This window comes from Xyrauchen texanus, chromosome 19, assembly GCF_025860055.1.
Source record: "Xyrauchen texanus isolate HMW12.3.18 chromosome 19, RBS_HiC_50CHRs, whole genome shotgun sequence".
NCBI lineage: Eukaryota > Metazoa > Chordata > Actinopteri > Cypriniformes > Catostomidae > Xyrauchen > Xyrauchen texanus.
Window position 1 is genome coordinate 12,560,909 of NC_068294.1, and position 22,301 is coordinate 12,583,209.

The 22,301-nt window shown below is 36.5% G+C and overlaps 1 protein-coding gene across 2 annotated transcripts in view; it reads left to right on the forward strand.

The window, feature by feature from the left end:
- Positions 1–845: 845 nt before the first annotated feature.
- LOC127659952 (NEDD4-binding protein 3-A-like) overlaps positions 846–22,301 on the forward strand; it is a 41,878-nt gene continuing 20,422 nt past the window's right edge. Inside the window, exon 1 of one of the 2 annotated variants that reach the window (XM_052149961.1) lies at positions 846–994. The gene's annotated coding sequence lies outside the window, so the exon portion shown is untranslated. Of the gene's footprint in view, positions 995–14,882; positions 15,194–22,301 lie in introns of those variants that run through there. The other variant, XM_052149960.1, reaches the window with a different exon arrangement.

Genomic DNA, 22,301 nt, shown 5'->3' on the forward strand with positions numbered 1-22,301 from the left:
AAAAGAGATAAAGTCAGTATAAAATTAATCCATACGACTCTTTTGAATTTGATTAAATCTATATCTTCTGAAGTTATCCAGATGGTTTTGGGTGAGAACAGACCCTCTTTTACCATACATCTTGCCATTGCAATCTCTAGGCACTATCATGACTTCAGGCACGATTACAATTTTTAGTGCTTGATGCACAGAACACTAGATGACACTAGTCTAATTTAACATGAACTCATGATCGCCAAGGAGATTGCTGTTAAGATGTAGAGTGAATAAGGAGTTCTCACCCAAAACCAACTGGATCTCTTCAAAAGACATGGATTAAACCACTGGAGTTATATGGTTACTTTTATACTGACTGTATCTCCATTTGGAGCTTCACAATTCTGGTCACCATTCACTTGCATTACAATGACCAACAGAGCTGAGATATTCCTCTAAAAATCATCGTTTGTGTTCTGCAGAAGAAAGAAAGTCATACACATCTGTGATCACATGAGGTTGAGTAAATGATGAGAGAATTTTCATTTTTGCGAGAAATATTTATTTAATCTTAGTTCCTTCAAGAACTCTAATGAACTTAAAAGGACTGTCAACAGTTCCTTCAGTGACCTCATCAGACGGGAAAGGCTTCGAGGCACTTGAAATATATTTTGCAGTCCCTTGAGTACATAAATAGATGTCTAGCACACAAAAACCATCATTCCATAAAGAAAGAAAGATAGAAAGAAAGAAAGAATCTAATCGATGTAATCGTTAGGTGTCGCTGTTGAGTCGTCGCTATTAAATCCACTAAATTGGTCCAATGTGGAGTCGGACGAGTTCAAATTTCAGAGAGGGAAATCAAAGTGCGCTAGATGACATTCTGCAAGAGCTCCGAAAGCAGATCATCTCCGATGCCGAAGAATAACTCCCTGCTTTCTCCTTAAACAGCCTAAAATTGATCTTGCAATCCAGACGTCAGTCGCATATGTCTTGTGATTGAGCGCGAGCAATAATGGTGAGTCTGATGCGACTTTTGATAGTGTGATTGCACTTGCTGCAGTGTCTCTATATAGGTTGCCTAAAATATTTAATTTTATGTATTATATTACGAGTTTACAGACTTGTGGTTGATCTGTAATGTGTTTTACTTGTGCATGTGATTTGAAATAGTTTTTACAGGTGCCTCAGTCTGTTACACAGGACGGCTGCAAAATAATTTGAAATATTGTGCATATGTAAAATATTGCCCAACACATGTAATGTAAATGTGTTGGACAGAAAACGTTAAATTAATAAGTATGTTCTTAGACATTATAGTTGACAAAGGGAAATGCATACAGTAGGTAATCTAATTTTGTACACCTGCTTTAAATAGTGAACATTCCTATATAACAGTATATCTTAATTAATTATTGTTTTTTTTTTCATCTTGTTCTTGTTGGTGGTCATTGTGGCAGTCATAGTGTTTGAAAAGCTGTCGAACTGCATTTCTAGCAGGTCAGTTCCATTTAAGTGAGGTCACTAAGAAGTTCTCTCAGCACTTTTTAGGTTGCCACAACACATAAAAAGGCAATTTGCATAGTTGGAGTGCAGCCTGCCCCTTCCTGTCAAATGCCTTGGTGGTCGCAGAGCACTCAGACCCCCAGCTCACTCTCTCTCTACTGTGTGTTCATGTACCTGCATGTGACTGTTGAAATGTTTGGGTGGGAGTCCTTGCTCTATACTCCAGCTCTGTTCTCCTTTCGATGCCCTGAATACAGCATTCTTCTTCGCCAGGCAGTAACCTTGGAAACCAGGGGCCACCACAGGACCCTTGACCTCTGGAGTCATGGCCCATTGTGGGAGTGGCTCTCAAGTGGAGCTGGTCGGAGGGCCTTGAAGCTCCTCTGTGGGTCTCACTTCTCTTTCAAATGAGCAAGTGGAATTTCTGACAACATAAAACTACCCTTGTGTCTCTTACTGGCTTTTAGACTAGGTGATGGGAGATCTGACAATGGTCTGGACTGCTTATTGTGAAATCACACAATGAAAGCATTCTGTTCACATGCATACAGAGGAAACCTAAGAAGCCATTAGGAAGAGGTCTTTATTTTTAAAGATTTGAACTGATGTGATAGGTTGCACAGATGAGTTGTTGGCATTTGACAGTAGAGACTGTAGAGGTTGATGTTCAGTGATTCAATAAAGCACTAACTATCACACCATCCTCGTCTTGAGCAGCTAAATACACTTGTTAGAAGGGAGCAGCCCTGTGATTCTTACTCAAATCCGTTATTACTTAAGTGTCTTTCCTCGTTCAACTTCATCCTGTGGATTGTGGATTTCACAATATTAAAGGTGCACTCACGTTTTTATTTATAACATGTTGGCCGATATGGCAGTCATTATGGACTTAAATTGACAACTGGCAGTTGCCGATGCCATTGTAGAAAGGCCAACCTGGTCTCATGGAATCATGTTACTATACCTAAATATTTGCCTCGTTGCTGCAGTTTCCTGGTAAAATGAACACTAGAGGCGCTACAACAACAATGACTTTTGGGTGATAGATTTTAACGTTTGCATTAAATAACCAACTGCATTGATAAACCTATCTTGCCCATTTAAGTTGTGTATCTCAAGGTAGCTCAACTGATAGAGCATTGTACTTGCAAAGTGAACAACCATGTTACAAGTCCAAAAGAGCATATCAGTCAACACATAAGTTAACTGTGACATTGAAATGGCATGGTTACTTCAGCAATTGCATTTTTCACCTCACATTTGCTTTTATGACACTGTTGGTTAGATTTAGGTTTAAGATTTGGGGTAGGTAGATCGGCTTTGTTGATTTAAATCTAAAGTATTAACCTTAAAATGTCATCTGTTTGGAGGAATATTTAAATCGCTTTTATCGCCACTCAGTGGACATTTCACCTCGAAACTGCTTTGATACGTGTAACGAACCACATGATTTCATTTTGGAAGAATTTTGCCACATTCATATAATTTCCATGAGTAACTAATAATTTCCAGTTCCATGGACTGGGAAAAATATTTATTTTCTAATGCATCATGATCTTGTTTTTAACAATCTCAACATGATTCTTAAATCATATAATCTTAGATCGATCTTTTACTTTATGCACAATTCTTTGTGAGCAAATCGCTTGCTTATGCCACCAAATTCCATGCTATGCAACTAAAAATGTCTGTGATTAGCCACTGGCTGGAAAATGTTTAGATTTCACTCACCAGTAATTGAGTAATCTATTGGTAAAGAGGTCCAGCAATGTTTCACTGCATGTTGAGGTTAAACGATTGGTTTGACTCGTTCCGCGTGTCCAAAGACTTGATCCACACAATGAATTTGTCATTTAGCAATTATACTTTTAATATCCTTTCTGTTCTTTACAAGAGTTGTTGATCAAACAAAAAATAAACATTTGATTTAATTTGAATCACCCATTGTACAGATGCACTAAAGAAGCGTACACTCTCTTTATGTTCAGCCAAAACAAACACTGAGATGCTGCCGCCATTCTTAAAGATACGAATTAGCACTTGTTCTACATATCAATGTAAATACTTGTAAATAGTGCAAATTATGTATGTAAATAACAAGCATGTAATATATATATATATATATATATATATATATACTGTATATATATTATATATATTAGGGGTGAAAAATAATATTGTATTGTATGGTACAATACGACGCTAACTATACAGTACCATATGTATTGTACGCTACATAAACATTTAAAACCAAGCAGTGCAAAATTGAGAGTTGCTGAACAGTCTCCTCCCCATAGAGGCAGCGCTGAGCACTCGCAGGAAAACAGAGCAACACACTTCCAGTACATAGGTGAGAAGATTGATGGCAACTGCCAAGTAGATTCAACTGTAGCGGTACAGATTGTCGAATTTGCCAAACAACAGTTTAATGTCCCGGTGTTGCACTACATCAAACATGTTGCATTACAAATCAGTGGATTTGTGAGGCAGAAACAGCAGCAGTAATTTTAACCGCCGAATCTCCCAGCCGACACCGAGTGTGACATGCACAGCAAGACGCTCATAAGTTATGATTCATAACTATCAAAAAACTGCTTATTCAAAAACCAACAACTTAAGAAACCAATGACTGCATGAGACATTTGAAAAGTAAAAGAGCTTTGAGAACAACACTTGCACACATGTTAGAAGCCAGTGGTGGTAGTTTATATTTAAAGTGAAACTAAATAAAATTGGATTATGTACAAATATCATAAAACAAGAGGTCAGGTTCCTCTCAAGTTTTTATTTTATATATTCATATTTCAATAATAATGAAAGGAGTTTTAACTTTGCTACAATAACTTCAGCTTGTTCGCAGCGTGCTTTCAGACAAGACAAGATTTTCTACAAAGCTTTTTGAGAGCTTATTTTCTCAAGATAAACATGGAAATTGTGAGTTCATATGTTTTTCTCAACAATCAAACTAAATAAATGCAGTGCTGTTGTTTAAGTTCCTTAAAGCTCTGCTTTTTGTTGCCAATGTCAGATATTTTTGTGGCATTTAGGATTTAAAAGACATTTATGTCGAATCCTTCAATACGTTTGAGCGAAACATTTGTGGGTGCTCATATCATATTGTATCGTATTGTGAGGCTATGGATCGTATCGTATAGTGAAATGTTGTTACATGCCTAAATATATATATATATAATATTAATAGCAATATAATATAAGCATTTTCAAGACATATTTATGGATGGAATACATGGATTTGTAAATTAAAAACTAATGATAAAAATATATTTTAAAAAAATTTCATCCCCTGTATAATTAACAGAATTAGAGATCATTTCTTTATAACTGAAATATACCCATATTAATTGATATAGAATTGAATCGAATAAAATCAAAACAAAATTGGAATCGAATCGGCGGTTTCCGAGTAGTATGCGACTGGTCATGTGATCTCAAGATGACAGCCCCCTTGAGGCAGCCCAGCTGCATGCAAACTACAATGGCTTTTATTAGGCTACTGAAATGACTGGAGTCTTGTGAGTGTACGTAATTTTAAACATATTTTTCAAAAGGGCTATTAATTTATTTAGGGTTAAAGCATTTTTAATGAAGAAAAATTACTGAGTGCACCTTTAAGAGGGTAAGTTTGTAAAAGACCTGGAGGAGACACACAAACCAACTGTTAGCAGGAATAACTTGGCATAAGCATCAGGAAAGCAGTTAAAACATCAACATTATCAGAAACTACACATTTAAAGCTGGTTCCTGCAGGGCTTTGGCTCAGCATTTAAACCAGGCATTAGCATGCAGTCACTTCGAGTAATTATACTTCTATCCTGTAGACCTTTTTAGGCAACTCAACACCTACCTTAAACACTTCAAATCACGGAAGGGTCCTGTTTGGGAGCACATATCTCCAGCCACAGGACTTAGTGGGGACAGTGGGCTTGTAGGAATGCTCAATTGACCATTAATTTACATGTTCATTTATTCCTTGTGTTTTCAAACAATTCTAAGCAGAAACCACTTCATGGAAGGTGATATTTATTCCAGCACTTTTAACTCAAATGCACGGGGAAGATGAGCTAATCAGGGCTGCAATAATCCTGATGAGTTATCTCTCATCTGCACCTCTGCGGGCTGGCCTGATATCCTATGAACCTCAGTGACTCATCTGACACTAAGGAGAAAGTCTCGTGCCGGATTAGGATTAGACCACTTTCTTTCTCTGGACAACGTCACACACACTCACTAGATCCTTTAATCCATTGAGAGAAGCGTCTGTCATTGTAATTAAAAACTTGGGATGTAAGAGAAAAAAGTAAATACAAAGTCTTTGCTTATCGTGCAACATAAGGCAATCTTTTGATGATTTTCAGACCTATTAAGAGCAATATGATTAAAGTATCCTGTAACTGAATTTAGTCAATGACTATAATTTATTCTTCTTGCCCAGAAATCATTCTGAACTATGTTTGCCTTTAGGCACATAGCTTTCTACACATTGATGTGATTCTTTGATATCAAAACTTAACAAGCCAATTAAAGACTGTGCTCTTGCACATAGAGTCATGAAATGGAGAATCAAAGTTTCCGTGATATTTAGACATATAAGAGGCAACTGTACTATAAAAACATACTATACATTTTAGAACTCCAAACGTCCTCCCCAGTCTAAAAAGAGAATTTACAGTTGCCACCCTGCTGAAACATCTCATTTTGAAATCTGTCTGTTCATGATGTCACGAAACATTGCTCATTTGTATTTACACATCCCACAACATGCGTCATAGCATCCTTGGACCCGCCCTCTGGCACTCAGTTTGAGATGACTTGTGTGGCTAACTATTCCTAACATAACACCAAAGGGGACCCATCTGGACTTTTAAAATTTATTTTGTATATGAACATGAACTACACAGACTCTTTGACCGCTACCATGTATCTCAATGCCTGTGAGTGGTCATAATTTTTTGGCTCATCAGTGAATGTAAACATGTACTAAGATGGACGTCTTTGAACGTTTTGATGTGTTTCCAGTGATGTGCATCTCAGTGTAGGATGATGTTGCATGGATGAGCGTGGTCGTTTCACTGCTCTGGACTATGTGTTTTTTCGGCTCATGTCTTCTTTGATCGCTTCTGAACCGGACATCATACAATTCAAGCTTTGCAAAGAAACTGTTATTGAAGGATGGGGCAGTTAAAAACACAGTAAAAACATAAGTAAATCGTTTCATTCATGAGTTATGTAAAATGTCATGCCTGTTTGATTGTTTATGGTGCTGAGTGATAACAGCTGTGCTTGAGATATATTCAGATGCAATATGTTGGATGAGCGTTATGTCCTGTTTTTTTATATATATAATGTTGAGGGGCTTGTGTTCATTCTCTTCTGATTGAGTTTGCTGAATTCGAGGGGTTGCATGATGTTAGCCAATCATAACAGTGGGGCGTTTACGTTGAAGTTTCAAGGAGGCGTTAGGGCATTTCAGAGCATTTCAGACAGAGAGCCAAAAACAGGGTGGAAATGATCTTATATTACTAATTGTGACAAAATATTTGGTGCAAAAAACATTTATTACATTATCCTTGGACCTCAGGAAAGATAATACAATTATATATATTTAAAAAAATAGCACTTCATGACCCTTTTAACAACTCTGTTTTGGTTTGGCTCATAGTTTAAAATCGTTCTGTCAATGCAGTCATCCTGGCTCAAAAGACTAGCTAAGACCAGCATGAATTTCAAGCTGGCTTATGCTGGTATGAAAATTTTTCTGTTTCCACTTTAACACCATGGTGGTGACCATAAACTTTATTTGGGCGTAGAGAATCAAGGCTTTGTTGAAATTGGATGGTAAAAACCCTTTAAAATGTTCTTGACAGCTATTGTTTATATCAGGTTACAGTACAGAACATTTGGATGTGGGTCTATTGTGTATTGAATAGAGTGGTGAATGCAGTCATAGCGTTTGTTGCTGTTGGAATGGCATAATGAGGTAATGAATCGTACACTAGGTTGCATACACAAAAGATGTGGTTTCAGAAAAGATACTCAAGGCACCATTTGAGGTTCCTTAGCTGCCACACCATTATAACCCTCTGGAGATTCTCCAGACACCCTTTCAGTTTCAGGATGTTGCTGCTTGTTAAATTTACTTAATTAAAATGAACTAAAGCAACACAATTCTAGAACATTTGATCATATCTTGATTTCATTGTGTTCTATCAATATAAAGTTGTAAAATGGAAGTTTCTTTTATCCATTTGTGTTGGGACTACACAAATACCTTTTTTGTTGTTGGTGTAGCATTGAAACTGGGCAAGGGATTTCCATTTTGCAGTGTGCTTTGCATGGAACTGTAAAGGGAGAGTACATTTAAAATTAAGTGATATTTTATGTGTATATTTTGCAAGATGAATATAAAGGGGATACTTGTTAGTGTTTAATGTTTTGTTATGTTGATATTTAGAAGAGTTTCTGTTATGTTGGTGTTTTGGGGGTTTCCATTATGGTGAAAAGTGGAGCTTGAACTAACGACGAGGACAGGTAGATGTCACGTGAAATTGATTGCACGCTTCATTGAGTAATTGCTGTGTAAACCAAAACATATTTACTAAACTACACTCTGTAGTGCTTCCAACCAACATATATTTAGCAGGATAACATTCACTTTCACTAGTTAATAAATAAAGAAATAAAATATATTTTTTTAGTTACACAGACACAGCTAATTCTGTTGGGTTTACCCAATTTAGATAGGTTCTTTCTTCACAAAGTGTTTGTGTTGAGATTACATAGTAAATTTAAGTAAAGAAAACTTATTTCAAACATGTGGAACCACTATAGTTGACTGAATAAGTTTAGCCAAAGAGCTATTTTTTTAAGTGTACTTTTAGTTCCTGCAAGAAAGAAATCTATGGACTGTCACCGGTTCGTTCAGTAACCCTATCATATGGGAAAGGCTTCAATGCATTTTAAATATATTTTAAAGTTTCATGAGTACATACAGTATATAGGATATTTTAGACGCTTTTTTCATAGGGTGTCTGGAGGATTTCCAGAGGGTTCAGCTGGTGTGAGGAACTCTAAATGGTGCCTCAAATATCTTTACAGCATGACCCTGAAACAGTTTAGTTAAGGTGATGTGCTAGTTTGGGATAGTGGTAATCTAATAGTTATTCATTTGGACTGCTCCTGCAAGGTTGTAGTGTTGTAGTCCTAGGAAATGAAGAGTTATTGGTCAAAATGTGGCCTTTTTTACCATTTTAACCCCAGGTTGATTCACTGTGATTTTCTTGCATTTAGTGTAGGCTACTGTAAGTTGCTTTATGGTGAAAACACTGTAGTAATAACGAGGAAGTAATTAATAATTAGTTCCATTTTAGCCGTGACATTTAGTTGATATGTTCATTTCTTCCTTGTCAAGTTTCCAACAAATCATAAGCAATAAAAAAGGTGATATCGATTCCAGTACTTTGTATCGGTCATATGTTCTCATTGCATTAAACAGGTTGTAATTTAAGTCTTCCCTGAAAGTGAGGATTAACAGTATGGGCGTTAACCAAATGGCATTTATGCGCCCTTGAAGGGCACTTTGGGAAGAGGACACCACTCGAAATGTTGTTCCAAACAAAAGTAAGAAAGTTAATTATTTCACAAAGGGCCCTTTCACAAGACTTTTCGTGAAGACTTTATTTAAACTGTGATGCCATGCTCCCTTCAAAGTGCCCACATCAAGAGCTCTGTCTTTCGTAGTGAATAGGGCATAGGGATGATCACTTTCGATTGGAATTCGCCCTATGTGTGCTCAGTTTGAAGATTTTCAGCTCTTCACTGTTGTGCTGTATTACAGAAGAGTAGGAGTAGGAGTTAAACACCTGCTCTTATTGTTTCTTTTTATAGCCAACTAATGGCTGCTCTCCAGAATTTTACAAGGTTGTTCTATGGATCGAGATCTTTAGATGTTCAGGTGATGCTAGTTTAGAGCAAGCAGAGGAGAGCTTCAGCTTAGTTTTCGATTCTTTTTAATTTAGTTTGTAGTTATATACTAAATTGGGAACTTTATTCATAGACATATATTTTCTTCTGTTGTCCTGATACTTTGCAAACAGTTTCATCAATCAAATGTTATAATTAGTTTTATTTAGTAGTGTTGTTGCTATGAAACCCCCTAACCACTATGTGAACAAACCCCTAAACCTACTGTATTACTGTATACTTCAGTGCATTGCCCACCACTGTTCTACAGACATAAATTATATCTCAAATAATTAAACAAAACATAAGTTATATATACAGCTTTCAGAAAGTATTCAGACCCCTTTTTTGTAATGACATTTTGTGATGTTGCAGCCTTATGCTAAAATGCTTTTTTTTCACATCAATCTAGACTCCATACGCCAGATTTTGTATATATTTGCAAATGTATTAAAAAGAAAAAACTGAAATATCACATTGACATAAGTATTCAGACCCTTTGCTATGACACTTGAAATTTAGCTCAGGTGCATCACATTTCTCTGGATCATCTTTGAGATGCTTGTACACTTTGATTGGAGAACACCTGTGGATTCAATTGATTTGACATGATTTGGAGAGGCACACACGTGTCTATATTAGGTCTCACAGCTGAAAATGCATATCAGAGCAAAAACCAAGTCATGAGGTCAAAGGAAAATGTTGGCTGCATTGAAGGTTTCCACAGTGGCCTCCATAATTCTTAAATTGAAGAAGTTTGGAACAACCAGGACTCTTCCTAGAGCTGGCCACCTGGCCAAACGAGCAATCGGGGAAGAAGTGCCTTGGTAAGAGAAGTGACCAAGAACATGATGGTCACTCTGGTTGAGCTCCAGAGATCAGGTGTGGAGATGGGATAAACTTGCAGAAGGACAACAACACTGCAACACTCCACTGATCTGGGCTTTATGGCAGAGTGGACAGACGGAAGCCTCTCCTCAGTGCATGACACATAAAAATGCACTTAAAGGTCCCTCAGTCTGTGAGAAACAAGATTCTCTGGTCTGATGAATCGAAGATTGAACTGTTTGGCCTCAATTTCAAGCGTCATGTGTGGAGGCAGCAGTGTAATGTACAAAATCATTCAGATATGGGTCAGGAGCTTCAGTTAATTTTCACATCAACCATCATAATTGGGTGGAAAATGTGATCTCAGTGACTTAGACTGTGGCATGATTGTTGGTGCCAGACGGGCTGGTGTGAGTATTTCTGTAACAGCTGATCTCCTGGGATTTTCATGCACAACAGTCTCTAGTGCAGAGGTGCCTGCTGGTCAAAGTTGGCCAATGATCACCTTTGATTTGGCCCGCCTTGACATAGATGACAGGAGGGATGAAAAAAAGAAAAAGAAATATGGCATTGATGCAGCTCTTCGTTTTTAATTAATCTTTTTGTATAAACATTTTTTGCTTTATTTTTGCATTAAAAAAACAATAGCTTATTTGAAAAGTAGAGTATAAGTTATACAATTTTTTTTAAATGTATCTGCAAACTTTAATGACCTTTAAATAAGTGCTGTCTAAAGGTTTGCTCAATCAATCTGTGTGCATCATACTGTAATTCGTGTGTCAAAAGTGAGGAAATCTCATTTACTTGCAATGATCTGCCTAAAAACATATAGCTGCAAGTTTTTTAATAACCATAAGATACAATGCCATATTTCGGCAGGTTCTTAATCATAATCATATTTTGGAGTCAACTAAATTAATAGGCCTCTCCATTTTTTAATTTGCAGAAATGTGCTCCTTAGTTTTTGATATCACAACAGGAAAACAGTTTTAATGTCAAATAAATGTAAATAGGGGGGCCTGGGTAGCTCAACGAGTAAAGATGCTGACTACCACGCCTGGAGTTCGTGAGTTTGAATCCAGAGTGTGCTGAGTGCCTCCAGCCAGGTCTCCTAAGCAACCAAATTGGTCCAGTTGCTATAAGTGTAGAGTCACATAGGGTAACCTCCTCGTGGTCATTTTAATATGGTTATCGGTGGGACATGTGGAGTTGTGCATGGATGCCACTTAGAATAGCGTGAAGCCTCCACACATGCTATGTCTCCGTGGTAACGCGCTCAACAAGCCATGTGATAAGATGCACAGTCTCATATGCGGAGGCAACTGAGATTCATCCTCCGCCACCCGGATTGAGGCGAGTCCCTACACCACCACGAGGATTTAGAGCGCATTGGGAATTGGGCATTCCAAAATGGGGAGAAAAGGGGAGAAAATCACACACAAAAATAAATAAATAAAAGTAAGTAGGCTAAATGCATTAACTACGCAAAAACATTTTACAGCATTGCTTAATTAAAAAATCCTTTTACATTTGGCAGTCCCAATAAATTGTAATACTGAGTGAAATCCAGGTCTGTGAGAAGAACTATCTTTAATATCTTCTTTGTCACAAATATCCTACTTAATAGTATTACGTCATGCCATTGTATCTTCATCTCTCTAAAACTCAGCAAAACTGCACAGAACTACCATGTGTTCAATGTGTGGAGATGCGCTGTTCTTAAAGAGACAGTAACCTTGTTTTAAGAGACGCTTACATTTTGAGCTGACACATTATTCAAAGTGACCTACAAATGAGAAAGAGACACAACATACATAAAAATTATGTTGAAATCAATTATGTGCATTGTGCAAGTATAGGATACTTGATGACTTTAATTTTAGAGTTCTGTGTGTTTTGCAATATTAATATTTAATGTAAAAAATAATACAGTTTGATATATGCAACGTTTACTTTTGGCTCACTGCCCTCGATCAAGTTTTATTTTTGGCCCTTCATAGGAAAATGTTTGGGCACCTTTGCTCTAGAGTGCAAAGAGAATGGTGCGGGGAAATAAATGTCCAGCGAGCGGCAGTTCTGTGTGCAAAGATGGCTTGTTAATGACAGAGGCCAGAGGATAATGGCCAGACTCGCTGACAGGAAGGTGACAGTAACCCAAATAATTACTTATTACAACAGTTCTATGCTGAAAAGCATTTCTGAACACACAACACGTCGAACATTGAGGCGGATGGGCTACAGCAGCAGAAGACCCTTCTGGGTACCACTACTGTCAGTTTAGAAAAGAAAACTAAGGCTGAAGTGGTTATAGGCTCACCAAAACTGGACTGTAGATGAATGGGAAAATGGTCTGATAAATCTGGATTTCTGCTGAGGTACAAAAATGGTAGGCCCACTGCAGCCTTTTCTGTTCTTTGCCCTGGGAATGGTTTGGGGAACATGATGAAAGTTCAAGATGTTGCCTTGGCCTCCATATTCCCAGATATCAATCCGATTGAGCAGCTATGGGATGTGATGGACCAAATAGTCCAATCCATGGCGAATCCACCTCGCAACTTACAGGACTTGAAGGATCTGCTGCTTCAGGGGTCTTATAGAGTCCATGCCTTGGCGGGTTGGTGCTGTTTTGGCGGCATGTGGAGGACCAACAGCATATTAGAGAGGTGATCATAATGTTTTGGCTCATCATTCTGTAAATATATATATATATATATATATATATATATATATATATATATATATATATATATATATATATATTACATTGCTATGTGGTATTTTATGTTTATTTTTTTATATATTTCTTTAAACTCCGAGATCAACTAAAATTTTATTTACATTTGTGCTTTTTTGTTTCCGCATTATTTCAGTCTTTTCTTCATAGCTTTCCAAGATAAAGTTTCTTCTGAAGAACCCTTGAGAAATTCCACCACACTGTTTTAAGGTGGACTCAGGTTGAGGAAACAGGTCAGCTGTCTTTCATCAAGAGTCTGATAGATAACAGAGAGCAGGCTTAGACTTGTCTACCCTTACTACACTCCTCTCTTGTTCTGCTCTGTTCCGCAACTCCTTCTCAGCTCCTCTCTTATCCATGGGAAGCTTTCTCATTGTTGAATTTATGGAATCTTTTACACTGACTTGCTTGGAGTGGAAAGAATATGCAACACTGTATTTAAGAATCAACACTGAGGAAAAGATACGTTCGCTCATTATAAAGTCTACTTCTTCCATAAGTAGTTATTTATGTTCTTTTTGATCTTACTTTAGACTGTCAGTGAAATAACCCCCATGTAAATATGGCCTTTTCAAATATTTCCCTCCCAGTAAGAATGTTTGTCTGGTTGATCTCGGGCCAAGAGTGACGTACTGTACTTCGGTTAAAGTGTATCACAAAATCAGCTGAAGCATTCCAGAGGTGTGTAAGGCCCTTTCTGGCGCCTGTAACCGTTGATCTCATGGTCATGTGTTGAGATCAACTGATATTGTTTTTTAATTTTGCCCATTATTTTTAAGATGGAATATGTCAAATAATATTATTCATGAAATCATGTTAATAATTATTAAGCCTTATATGCATTATGAATATATTTAATAATATTATTGAATGATGTATTAATATTAAAATAATTAATAATAATAACAATACTAATATCAATCATATTTAGAATAATAATAATTATTATTATTATTATGTTGTTGTTGTTGTTGTTGTTAATATTTTTATTGTCTAAAATGCTACACATTTCTCTGTTTAGAATGAATTGGTGTAACATAAAAAGTTGAGTAATGTATGCAAACAGTACTTCATTTACTCACCCTCATGCCATCCCAGATGTGTATGACTTTCTTTCTTCTGCTGAACACAAATGAATATTTTTAGAAGAATATCTCAGCTCTTTAGGTCCATACAATGCAAGTGAATGGTGGCCAGAACTTTGAAGGCCCAAAAAGCACATAAGTGCAGCATAAAAGTAATCCATAAGACTCCAGTGTTTAAATCCATATCTTTATAAGAGATATGATAAGTGTGGGTGAAACACAGATCAATATTTAAGTTATCTTTCTACTATAAATCTCCACTTTCACCTACAGATGCATCTTCTTTTGTTTTTTGTGATTTGCATTATTTGTGGATATCACCACCTATTGGGCAGGGGGGAGAATTTGTAGTAAAAAGGTCTTATATATTGATTAAAGAATCGATAACTGATTCAAAGTGTAAATATGAGTAAAAATAATTTATCTGTACTCATGTGGATGGTTAGAGAAACGTGCTTTCCAAAATTCTCATATAGAACTATCCCACACTTATTCAAATATCTCTCACCGGGATGATGTAATTTGATTGTGCAGAGAGCTCACCAAGGCTGCCAAGTGAGGCGTGCAATACTAAGCCTATTGTTTAGACACATTGCAAGATGACAACACAACCTGTTTCCCACACGACACCGTGTCCTGCGGTGAGCCACTGAACTTCTCCATCAAAACAGCATTGAATTCTGTGGTTTTAAACAAATACAGTTATTTCCGCATTTAAACAGCTAGTCAGCTTAGCATTATCAGCATTCAATATCGCTGCCCATGGCAAAAGTGCTGTCCTTCACATTTGTCACAAAGCAAGGAGAACAGGTTCTTCCACACCGGCCTCATAGTATGGCGCGCTTTCTTTACAAAAGGCAACAAGGGGAGATCAGTGCTTTGGTGGAAGGAGAGAGTAACTAGAGACATTCCCAGGGGTTTTCCAGGCTGTAGTCTGGTAGCAGGCCCATGGGAGTGAGAGCCGAGATGCTTTAACTGCAGAGGGGTCATTTGGATCAACTCTTTCCTCAGTGAAAAGAGGAAATCAGAGATACATGCATGACTGGAACAAAAGCAGAGGGCAGCGGCAGCAAGTTTTACTCAGGTGAATATATTTATTTCATGTAGTTACATTTCATTGTGTGAAAGAAGCTTCTCTCTAGTGTTTGTACTTCAAATAAATAAGAAGGGCGGGGTGTTTTTTCTTAAAATACTGTCTCGGTGTGACAGTAAACTCTCTCTGCCTCACAGAAGGCTGTGTCTCTCTGTCTCTCTTTCTCTCTGCATCATAAAAGTTCCTCTCAGCATACAAACCTATTATGGTCCGGCTGATTAACTTCCATTCTGTTTACTGTCAAGAAAGTTGTGAAGTGAGACTATTTGTAGCCTTTGGGAAGCTTGTTTGCAATTGAAATGCATTGCACCAGCTTAATTCTTTAATACTGTGTGTTCAGAGACCACTGACAAGGTTTAACTCTGAAAACCTTGAACTGTTATAATTAAAGGAATGTTCTGAGTTCAATGCAAGTTAAGCTCTATTGACAGCATCTGTGACATACAGTCAATTACCACTGAATGTATGTATATTTGAATGGTTATATTATTAAAATATTTCAAATGAATTAAAATACATAAAAAAAACTATAATTTTGACTAATCTCTTAGTTTATAAAAACAAACAAATGTCACACCAGTAATGCACTTATAATAGAACTCTATGGGGAAATTCATCAAATAATAATGGTAACACTACAATAAGGGTCCATTTGTTTACATTAGTTAATGCATTAAGTATCATGAACTAATAATTAACAATATAATATTTACAGCATTTATTAATCTTTGTTAATGTTATTTAATAAAAAATGCAATTGTTAATTTTTAGTTCATGTTAGTTCATTGTGAATTAACAAGCCTTAACCTATACACCTATTGATTTTAAAAATGTATTACAATATGTTGAAATTAACATTAACTAAGATTACTAAATGCTGTTAATGTATTGTTCACTGTTAGTTCATATTACCTCATTTTGTTAACTAATGTTAATAAATAAAACCTTGTGGTAAAATGTTACCAACCAGGAGTAATTTGCCTACCAGTAGTCCCATCGCTAAAATAACAAATTAACAGCTTGAATAATTGTTTGTACGGAATACAAATTATAATATTGATGCAGAAGAATTTATATAAGTGCTTTACCCAAAACACAAGCTTCTCATTTCTGCTATTAAACCCTCCTTGTCCAATAGACTTCCATTGTAAGTCCATAACTGTAAACGTCAAATTATTTTCTGTAGTAATTGACAACTTGTCTCGGATGCTGTCAGTAGAGCTTAACTGTTTTTAAACCAGTACATTCCTTTAATAATAATCCAAGATGATGTCGTGACCTGTTTAAACAGTAATACTCTGACATAGCGAGAGTGCTGATTTCTTAGAAAACCAATGTAATGTTTGTGAAACAGACTGAGGTGTCATTTCTGAGGATCAACAATGTTTCTGCACAAGCTGTGATTATATAATGCTTCACTGCCCTGCCTAAGGTCTCAGAATTCATTTGTCCATGTTTATTCCAAAGCAGCTGCCTTATTTTGTGTTGAATAAATCTCTTTCTCATGGTCTTATCTCAACATGCTTGCCAGGACAGCCATGAAGCTCATATTAATTATTACCTCCACAGAAATGTGTGGAATGCCCATTTTTAACTCACTTATCTAACTTGCTTCTTGTACAGAATGTACCACTCAGCACAGGGAACGTGTATTCCACTAAAAACAGGTCAGAGAGAGGAACTGGCTTACATTAACTCAATGAGAAAAGTAAAGAGAAAGAGAGCTTGTTAAACAGTAGAAGCTGATGCCCTTCCTCAATGATGACGTCTTGCTCCATTTACTTTGCCTGCACTGTGTTGTTAATAAGGGTGTGACGATATGGTTATTTCAAAATGTGATTCGATGTACGATATGAAGTTCAAGATTTCATATAATATTTATTTGATAAAACAACGCTTAAAAGACAGAGAGTGACAGAAAGGTTTTATTTCTTAGAATTTATTTTTAGCAAAATGCAAATTATAATTTCTCATCAGAATAAAGTTAACTAATACACAATATAAATGTTCAAAGTTCAAATAAAAAGAGTTCCTCAAATACCTTTCTCTAAGAGAAAAGATCACAAACAAATAAACCTTCAAAAACAGTTGGCTGCATTCAGAATATTTTCGATAAAACATGACAGGTTGCAATCAACACTCCTTTATAACATGCAAGGGACAGGATTTATCAGTAGCAGGGACATATTTTTTGCGAGGGGAAAAAATATGTACATGTTCTAAAACGGGACTGTCTCTTTAAGGATGGTGGCAGTTCAGGAAGTATCTCACGGAAGTGTTTTGGTTGAGCGCACATTAACAGGACAGGAGTTGTTTGGTTCTTTCTGAATGTTTCTTTTTACTTTTTTGATTAATAACTGGCTGTAAAGAACAGAAAAGTTATTAGAAGACACATTATTCAATAAATGTGGAGTGCATGGATCACATCCTTGCACACACATTACACAGAAGAAATATTCCATTTTAATTTCAAGCACTTTTAAGCACTTTTCAACATAACAAGGAGATGTCCCAGGTAATCCAGTAATTACATTTCTAAAAGCTAAGTGCAAGCATTTTAAGCACTTAGAAGACCTTGTGCGAACCCTGAAAATAGTGTAGAAACATCGACAGAGATTTTGAAGTTTTAAGGGTCATTTAATTTAGGATCACATACACAGAAATCTAGAGATAACCAAAAGCTAACCGATAGTCCCAAAAAGCAACTATCGGCGCTGATTAATCGGTAATACCGATATAATACAGATAAATCAGTATTACAGGTGAATCTGTGCTGATAGTTGCTTTTTGGAACTATCGGTGGTCTGCACAAATCTATAACTATATATTTTTTAATGATCTGGAGGATTCTACTGTTAAACCGGCTTCTAGAGGTGAAATAAAAACAATCACTGTAACCTGATGAGGATTTGCTGTATCTAAATGTTTCATCATTGACCATATTCATCCATATTTTTATGCACATTTTAATGCAATTTCAAAACTTATTATTAGATCATGTTCTAAATTAAAGTGAGGGTAAGCAAAGACAAATGCAACTATATGGAAACGTGCCCCGTCAGCACATACATCTTGATTTCAGCATCATATCGTGTGAAAAATAATAAACCTTATTTCTTATAAAACCTCATCTGGTGAAACATATATACAAAACCCTTCATCTAGTGAATATATAGGCTATAAAATGCATAATTTGGTAAATACTTACAGTACATATAGATCATGGCTATTCAACTTTATCAACAAGTGGGCCAGATGGAAAAATTCTTTGGAGTTGTGGCCCAACTAAAAATATATAGATATCCATTCTAAAGCACAGTATCATTTTTTTAACTCTATATATTTAAAAACGTGTTTATAGCTTTAATATTTGTCATGAGAAATATGTCCACCTAACAGAAAATTCTGAAAAAAGTACATGTAACTTGAGACATTAAATCAAGAAAACATAAAATCAACTAAATTGTTTTCAAAATGGAGTCAATCAGACTGATACTGAATGTTTAACTGAACAATAACAATGACGTTTTAGATGCGTTAAACTTTTGACTTTTCATATAAAACATTTGAACCTTCCCATTCCCTCAAATTGATGTGTAATGATTATTTGTAAAGCAACCTCTGAAAGCATATAAAAAAACGTGTGACAAGACATCCATCCATCTTCATTCTTTGTAAATACTTTTGTTCTCAGCACTTTGAATACAAAGCAAAATGACAGCACAATTTAGAAGCAATGCATAAAATGCTTTGTAGGTGTTAACAGGCAAAGCACATTCTAGCTATATTTACAAAAAGTTCTGAAAGGTAGGTGTGAAGTTTCCATTCAGTTGCCATAGTGATGGTTTAAAATGCGCCATAAAATGCATACAAGTGCTCTTAAAGTTTCATGTTTCAGGCAAGTAATGGAATGTTCAAATCTACTGTTGCACAAATGTCTCACCTAGTTGTTTAAAAAAGGTTGCATTCTGTGATAATGCTTAGGCAAGTTGAGGTTGCTATTGAGGTGTGGGGGGTGGGGTATGGTGACGGACAAGGATTTGGGGAACGGCTCAGGTTTGTGTGCTCTTCACAGCATTAGAGATAATACGATTTAACACTCTCTCACTGACCACCTCAAATCCTCCTCGCAAGCTATTCAGCCTGTCTTCACCACATTAGATCACGTGTGGCAACTGACACACCTCAACACACATTTGGTTCTGCTCCAGACCACATTTCCCAGTTTTCTTGCCCATACATGAGCATATGTGGGGCTTTTTGGTTGCATTATTCAGATGGTAGTTACTGTAATTTGTATGATCAGGCTGGGTAGATGTTACTTTTTGTGTGGTAAATACAAGATGGGAAATGGAAATCTCCTGCCCAGTTTCATCAAGTGCTCTTAAAGTTTCAAAACACTTTTTGTGTAAACATTTTGATTAAGTAAATCGAACAAGCAGCAAAAAAACCTTTTTTAGGCCATCAAAGGTCATCAAAATATTAAACCAAATCAAAACGATCTTATATTTTAGTTTGACATTTGCGTTACATAATCAACTACATTGACAAGCTTGTTTAAGCATGAACATATTGCTCAAATGAGCATTGCACTTGTGATGCAAAAGACTCCTGGAGAGCAAGTGAGTTGATACTTGAGCCAAAAGTGTCATAGTAACATCACAAAATGATGTGGGTTGCTTCAGCAATTATTTTTCATCTCACATTTGCATTTTATGACACTATTGGTAAGGTTTAGGTTTAAGGTTTCGGGTAGGGAGGTCAGTTCTGTTGATTTAAAACTCGTAGATGGGATTCCCGGATGGTAGTGGCCTCTTTCAGCAGGATAATGTGCCCTGCCACACTGCAATGGTTTGAGGAACATGATAAAGAGTTCAAGGTGTTGCTCTGGACTCCAAATTCACCAGATCTCAATCTGATTGAGTATCTGTAGGATATGCTGGACAAACAAGTCTGATCTATGGTGGCTCCACCTCGCAACTTGAAGGATCGGTTGCTAATGTCTTGGTGCCAGATACCACAGGACAATTTTATAAAAAAATTATTCAAAATATTTGAAAATAAGAACGATTACAGCATCCATAAATAAGACAATTAGATGTAGGAATTGACACAACAGAGTGGATGTCTAGACTCCAGTGTGCTGAATGCCCCCCAAGGGCATAAACCTGTTTTAGACTAGTCTTATTATTTAGTCGTCTAAAATGTTGGTCTTAATAGGCTAACTTTTGTTTACATTCTATGTTGCCATGGAAAATAACTGTCAGCTGAGCCAGTGGGGGACTTGAGTTGAAACTCTGTAGAAGACTGTGACTTCAACAATGGTAACAAAATTACGTGTTTTTATTATTTGGATTAAAATCTCTAAATTTGTTCATTAGAATACATTTTGAAGCACTGTAGTCCTCTAATAAGCAAATATGTTTTTTAGTGAATGAAAACTGTATTGAATGTCCACTCTCGGCCATTTTGTTTTAAAGCTGTTCAGTGTCTTAATTTTCCCACAATGCAGTGCAAATTAGACTGTCTTACTAAAGACAACTGTGAGCTTGTTTTATGCAACAGGCTTTCTATGGCGTCTTTAGCTAGTCAAACTAATTGTTAGATGCAGTCTTAAGTTAATGGCTATGTTTATGCAACCGGCCCTTGGTCATGATTCTGGGATAAAACTTTCACTCTCTCTCTGACCCCCAGCCTCTAACCCTGAAGGGCCAAGTGTTTATGGAGCTTCCCCAGTGACTAAATATACCAGTACTCACTAAAGAGAATGTCTCCAGTGTGTGTGTGACTGTGAAAAATGAATGGTGCTTCTATACCAAAATAAGACCTCTATAGAACATGATGCAATGCCTATGAAGAGACCTACTGTTAAGGTGGGGCCTTTTCAGTGAATGAAGTTGCCACTATTTGACTTATGTCGTATTTCACAGAGTCATATTCAGTTTAATGACGCAGCAGTTTGGTGCTATTTCAGGGAATTATGAATGAGGGCCCAGTGAAAACTCAGGTTCCAGGCAATATCACCTCAACAGACCTTTTTTTAGGCAAGAGTTATGTACGTTTGTGATTGGTGAACTATACAAGAGACTGTGTGTTATGTTGTGCCCTCAGGCTATGCAGGTCTTTTTTATTGTAGGTAGTTTATCATTTTTGTGCTACTAGTATCACCAAATGGAATAGCAAAAATAACTATATAGGTAAAGTTTGTCAAGACAGACTTTGATGTAGACTTGATAAGGCCTTGTCTGAAAGTTTGACGTTTGAATCCAGACAAACAGCCGCTAGCAAGCTAGATAGTCAGCCAGATTGTCACATAGTCAGATAAATCATCAGATTGATAGATAGAGAGAGAGAGACTTAAATCAGATCAAAGGCCTTTTGTAGGTTTGTTTACATTTAAAATTTTTGACAGTTGGAGTTTGAATTAAGGAGCATATCGTAGGCCCATTTGAACATTCTGTCAATGTAAGTCTTTGGGATTTTTGCCATTTTTGATTGTCCATTGTGTGAAAACTTTAAGTCTGATCAGTTAGAAAATACAGTTTGAACAGTCTGAAGGTCTGTACCAAGTTTGGTGGATGTAGCTTAAAAGTTCCAGAAGTTAGTGTAAGAAATTTTAGTCTGGGTTCAGGGATTTTGAAAAAACCCTGAACCATGTTTGTAGAATAGCCCGTCTTTTTCAAGCCAGCATAATGGATGTTTTTAAACAGGTTTCCCTGAATAATCCCCATGCTTTCTACTGGGCCAACAAATATATTTTCCTATCGAAAACTCACAGCATTAGTTAAGCCAGTAATTACATTTCCATCCAAGGATTTTTCTAAAAAAGTTAAATTTTATAGTGTCACATGACAGAGTTTACCCCAATCGTCAGCCTGTGTTAAACATGACGACAGTATACATCCTTGAAAGCCAATTTATTGTATGTGACATAATGACACTCCAGGAGTGCCAACACAAATATCTCGTATCATGCACATCGACAAGTGCACAGAGAACAAATTAATGGTCCCTGTTTGCGATTAATTAATTTGCTGTAGCCATTCGTTTATTTATTAAAGTTGCTTTCCACACCATTCAAAATAATAGACGGCAGTCA